At 37.0% G+C, this 6,438-nt stretch overlaps 1 pseudogene; it reads right to left on the reverse strand.

Moving 5' to 3' along the window:
• Positions 1–230: 230 nt before the first annotated feature.
• The window catches only part of LOC137647963 (uncharacterized), a 23,877-nt pseudogene continuing 17,669 nt past the window's right edge, over positions 231–6,438 (reverse strand).

Consider the following 6,438-nt stretch of genomic DNA (forward strand, 5'->3'; position numbering starts at 1 on the left):
GATAACTATATACAACACTACAGACAGGAAGTTCTCAAGACGTGCAGTGTTTAAGGGGTCCACAATCATTGATAAAGTTGTAAAAAAAAATTATATAAGACATTTGATTTTGGATTTGATTTAGAACAAAATATGAATGAAGTGATATCAAGGAGAATATTTATATAATTGGTAAAATTTAAAGATAATTAGAAATCAGAGCAATGGATCTGAATAGAAAGATTTTAACATTAGCGATGAAGTACAGTGATGACATGGCCATATTTATCCTTGTTCACTGTATTGTACTGAAGAAGGAGAATGTCGCCAACCATATAGCATGAGTGACCTGCATAGAGCGATCATCTCTGTGGTGAAGATCGGCATGCAGGTATAGCTGGTGAGGTTGCAGCACGGGATGGAACTGAATATGATGCAACAGAAGCAGCAGCTGCAGTCCTAGAAGGGAAAGCAGCAGAAGCTTGTGCAGCACTAGCAGGACTGGGTGAAGGGTATCCTTCCAGCAGGAACCTAGTTTTTTGATCAGTGACAAATTTCACCATGAGTTCATTTCCTTTGTCCAAGTAAGTGTAAGAACCAACTATATCTCCTTCAGCACCAGCTTCTTCATTTCGGGAGTAACTGCTAGAAGCAAAAGAGAAGGAATATGAGGCATCAACAAGAACTGCTGATCCATCATTGGTACCATATGACTTCAAAAGTGGGGCTGCTCCACTAGCAGTACTAAGTCCAGCAATGCCATTGCCCTCAGTTTAATAAATAAATAAAAAAAAATTAAAAAAAATAAAGCAGGATTCGTCTGGTAGAAACTCCACTCTAAGTTTCAGTAACAAGAGGTCCAACAGAGAGAGAGAGTCTCTTTTTGTTATCTATCCAGTCTCAGAGCCAATGTAGTCAACTTTCCTGTTGATTCGATAGTTATCCCTTAATGCATAGTGTACAGTGACAAAATTGTAAGTATCAGCAGATTTCGAACGAGAATTACTGTCACTTACATAGGAAAAATTGTGGCTTCCATCATCTGCAGCAGAACTTCTTACCTGGGCCTCTTCTGCAGGAGCCACAACACATATTGATGCTGGAGCATGTGCTGGGTGAAAATAACTAGTAGCAATATATGCTTTACACTAGTGTCAGGTGTTTTTCTATCAACTCCTATACAGAAATAACACCGGAAGCTACTGGAAGATTATATGCAATAGCAATAAAGCCAGTATCTAATCCTGCTACGTAATTACCCCCTGGCTTTGTCCGCCAGGGGGTAAAAAGCTATAAGAGCTCTTAACATTACGGTCTGCATCTGCACTTTCAGATCGTTCACTGTAACTTGCATCATAATTAAAAGAGTAGGAGGCTTCAGAAATGCAAGAACCAGCAGTCTTGGTGAGTGAAGCGGTACCAGCATGAACTACAGCAGAAGATCCTGTTGGTGGTGCTGTATGGTTGGAGCTATATCCAGAAGTGGCAGCAACCGAAGTATTTGCTTCCTCATCTGAGAGAATAAGAAATATTTTTCCAGTGGGAATGCCAAACTCTGTTCCAGTAACTGTAGGATCAACTGGTATCTGCATTAACAGTGAACTTAGTTGCTCTACTAATTCTGTCATCAGCAACAATGGAATATTGTGCATTAACATAGTTTTGAGCAATAGATGATTCTGACCGAGAGCTGCTTGATGTCTCATAAACAGAATTATAGTTGTCCTCATTACTAGCAGAGCTTGTTACCTGAGCCACTTCGACAGGGGTTTGTGCAGCAATGGTATTTCGACCTGTTACTGTTGAGCAGATTTAGGAGAAGAGTAAACATTCACCACTGGTGAAGGGACTACTCTGCTAGTTCTGGAGCCAAAATCCGTATCAGGAGCTGAGGGAAGGTGATCTCCTGTAGCAACAAATACAGTGGCTGATCCCACAACATAATTGAAATCAAGCCTTTTTCCGTTTGGAGGAACAAAGCTGTCACATCCTTCAACATTCAAGTCAGCATCGGGATTATCAGATCTGGCACTATCTCCAGTATCATAACTGAAGGAATAAAAGGTGTTTCTTGACGAGTGGTTGTTGACTTAGTACTAGCAAAATTTTGAATGCCAGAGACTCTATAGGATAGGTGGGGGAGATGGATGATACAGAAGGGGCTGAATATGTTTGAAGAGCAGAATAGGTGCAGAGGATGTGGTTGTGGCCAAGGATTTAGCTTCATCTTCTGTGAGGATAGGAAGAATAGTTCCAGTTGAAATTCTGCTCCAGGGACGGCAGGCCCAATAGGAAGTGTATCTACTTCAGCAATGTAACCAGCGTCCGATCCTGCAGTGTAATTGATTGCACGGTTGATTCCATCACTCACACCAAAAGAGTATTGTCCTTTTACCAAGTTACAGCAATCCGCAAATTCTGAGCGGGAACTGCTAGAGGTATCATATCCAAAGCTATAACTTGTATTGCCTCCAGCAGACCTTATTTCTGCAAATTTTAGTAGAACAACTGCTGCTGGAGCAGGAGCAGGTATTGGGGAGATGAAGCAATGAATGGAATAACGTGATTACCTGCTGCTGCAGTAGATATTCCTCTTACTTTCACTCTAAAATCACTCCAAGTTCCAGAGGCAGGTGTCCTCTGCGAGGGAGAAATTATTGCTTATCAGCTGTATACTCAAGAAGCTTGATATCCACTCCTGTAGCGTCTTTGTAACTGAATGCTCAAGAGACCTCTCCAGGAGCCTGTGTCATTGACTGTTCATAAAGGTTGTCTCCTGAATCATAGCCATACTTGAAGGTGCCATTGGGAGCCAGATCCCAGTACCACGTTGGGAATTTTATTCTCGGCATCTAGCTGTGGAAAACTCGGGTATTAACCACTGGCAAAACCTACGCTACTAGCAGGAAAGAAAAAGTATCGCTTTGTTAGAGGCAGTGATTATTATCTCTTAATTTAAACAGATTTCTTGTAAAAAAAAAATGAGCTCATCCAAATATATCAGTGGACATGTTGCACATAGAACACTATTTTATATGAAATTGGATTTAGAATATGGATATCCTTACGTAGTATATTCTTTTCTAAAACCCAGAAGTTGTTGCAAGTTTCACCTCGGGGCAGAAATGTGTAGCAGAGCAGAGCTAGAGAGATGTGTTCAAAAAGCCAGTAAAAACGTAAGGGTGTGATTACCAAAGGTTGAATTTGTTGTCTGATGAAGATTTTAATTTCCTGAAATTTTATCTTGAATGTTCGTTCACAAACAATTGGAAATCAATATTTGTTTAGTAAGTGATTACCTTTTGTATTCCCAAATCAGTTACGATTATGAAAACAATTCATGGACAGGAAATAAAATGGCTATTTGTGTGAAGATGAATAATACTGTATATGAGAGAGTAAAAGTGTAACCATAAAACGAGAGTTTACCATAAACTCCAGTATTTCATTGAATTTTTTGACATTCAAAAGATCAATTTTATTATCACTGTTTTTTTTAGAAATATATTTTTGTAAATTGATGTCGAAATTGCCCAAATCACATCATTGAGAGAGAGAGAGAGAGAGAGAGAGAGAGAGAGAGAGAGAGAGAGAGAGAGGAGAGAGAGAGAGAGAGAGAGAGAGAGAGATAATCCACATGACCATGTCTGTGGCGGATATGGGGCGAGATGTAACTGTACCGATATACAGGTACATCTAACGTATAGGGGGGATAGGATAGGTGGAGGAAGGGAGGGTGAATTAGGATTTTGGAAGGATTGGAAGGGAAAGTGTTAAAATGAAGTACAGTGGAAGGTGAAAAAAACTGGGGCAGACTCAATAGCACTTTTTTGTAGTTTTTTGTGCCAACACCATGCCTTAAAAATCGTTTTCAAATAGTCAGACTAGATAATACTATTTCTTCTCGTAAGCAAGTACATTTTGGAGTTCCCCAGGGCTCTATTTTAGGCCCCGTGCTTTTTCTTATTCACATCAATGATATGGCTGATTTCATACAGGACTATTTCAAAGATATGGCAAAATTTTTAGAAGACTATCTTCTCGTACAATATGCAGACGATAGTCAATTTTTAATTGCAGGTAGTATAAATGATATACCCACTCTTATCACAAAGGCAGAAGCTATATTAGAAGCAGGACTGCGATATTTTCAATTAAATGGTTTAAATGTTAATGAATCAAAAACTAAATTCCTATTCATTGGTACAAGGCAGTATATATCACAAATCCCATTAGATACCGTCCTAAACTTTAACGGCCATCAAATTGAAAGAAGTGTACACTTAAAAAATCTGGGCATTCATTTTGACCAATATATGCTTTTTGATGTGCACGTATCTGAAATATGTAGAAAAGTGAATGGAACCTTAATATATTTAAACAGAATTAAAGACAGACTAGATATTGACATGAGGGCGATGGTAGTTCAGTCTCTTGCACTGAGCATAATAAATTATTGTTTAAAGATTTGGGGAAGTACTACTAAACAACAATTACAACGGGTTCAAAAAGTACAAAACTTAGCGGCAAAAGTAGTTGATGGTAGGGCCAAAAAAAAAAATATGATCATGCATCACCAATTTTAGATAAATTAGAATGGTTAAATGTTGAAGGAAGAATTAAATTCGAGATTTGTGTGGGAGTTTTTTAAGTTGTGCGTAGTTTAATACCGACTTGGCTTTTTACGTTTTTAACAGTTGGAGCTGGGAGGGACAGACGAACGAGACAGAATAATGACCTTTATATACCGAGAACTAACACAGACTTGGGAAGTAGATGCTTTACGGTACGAGGACCAACGATGTGGAATACCCTACCTGATTCATTGAAAACAACATCGAATATAGACACTTTTAAAGCAAATCTCAGGAAATATATGTTTTCTACAAGATTTTAGTTACATATTTGTGGATTGGTTTTAATGTACTTGTGAATATCAGTTTTTAATGTTTTATGGGGTCTACTGTAATTTTGCACACAGTATAGAATTTTAATGAGTTTTACCATTTTAAGTTATTTTATCTCTACTTTAAAGTCCTACTAATGCAAGCAGTGGACCAAATGTATTTTAGTTGATAGTCAAAAGATTTATATGGAAGCATCTCTCATGTAAATGTTAGATTTTAATGAAATCACAATATCAGTAATCACTATTCTATATGTTGCTTTATAAATAATGTATAATAACCAATGTATTTATTTGGAAATAAAGTATTATTATTATTATTATATTATTATTATTGTGGACTACCAGGAGGTGATTTTTCTTGCCAGCCTCCGAGGGACTTTTGTTATCATGATTATTCTTTTTCTAGGGTTTGTTTATTTATTGTTGTTTATTTATCTTTTAGTTTGATTTTAGTACCCTGGATTTGGTTTGTCCTGAGCAATAAGTGGAGTTATCCTTGTCTTCCAGCAATGCCTGTTTTGGCTGTCAATTATTTCCTCACTTGTTGTAAGTTCTAGGCAAATGTTTTAAATCCTTCCCAAGCTTGTGTGGCCCTTCTGTGGTACCTGGTGGTAAATGGTTCAAGATTATATAAATTATCGAGTGTTATTGTTATTATTATTGTTGTTATGGCTTTGGTTTTGGCCATGAATGTTACTTAAGTTTCTATTTGGAAATGTTTGTATGGTTTTCCTTTTTCTTTGCGCCATTGCAGGTGCTACTGGTTATTGAAGTAGAGGTCTTATCAGGCTTTTTTAAAGATTTATTCTTATGTTTTTATCCAATAGTTTGAATTATTTCAATGCCCCCTTTCTGTGTTTTGCCAGTTAGATTTTTTGTTCATATAATATGCCAGCTCTTTCAATATATAGACTAAGGATTTTAACCGCTATTAAATGAGATATTTGTGTTTTTAACTTTTATTGGCAATGGCTTGCTTTTATATACTGATAGAGCATGAATTTATTGCTGTTTGTTTTTATTCTCCAACAATTTCTGTAATAATTTGCTTTTTTGTTTTTTCTTGTGGTTTATATTTTCATAAATCTTTTGGATAACCTCTGTGATATCATCTGCATAGTCATAGCTTATGGCATACTCTAGGATGGTTGCCATATCTGCTGTGTAGATAGTAAAGAGTTAGGGATAGTATGGCTCCCTTTGGAAGCCCACTTTTTATATCTATTGTTTGTCCCAGTTTTCCATCTCAGTTGCGTATTCTGACAGTTCTGTCTTTAATGTAATTTGAGAGTTTTTCCATGATTATTGGTAGTTACAATTAGAGTATTTTATAATTGAAGCCACCATGCCAGACTTTATCAAATGCCTTGGAGATATCTGGTCAGATTATATTCCATTAGTGTTTTTAATTTACTTGGTTCATGGCTATTGTTTCGTGAATTACCATAAGAGCAGTATCAGTGCATCCCCCTGTCCTCAAACCGTGTTGGTGTTTGTACAATTTATTGATATTTTTTAGGATTTGCCTTAGTCTTGTGTTTATGAATTTT

The sequence above is a fragment of the Palaemon carinicauda genome, chromosome 10 (assembly GCF_036898095.1).
Source record: "Palaemon carinicauda isolate YSFRI2023 chromosome 10, ASM3689809v2, whole genome shotgun sequence".
NCBI lineage: Eukaryota > Metazoa > Arthropoda > Malacostraca > Decapoda > Palaemonidae > Palaemon > Palaemon carinicauda.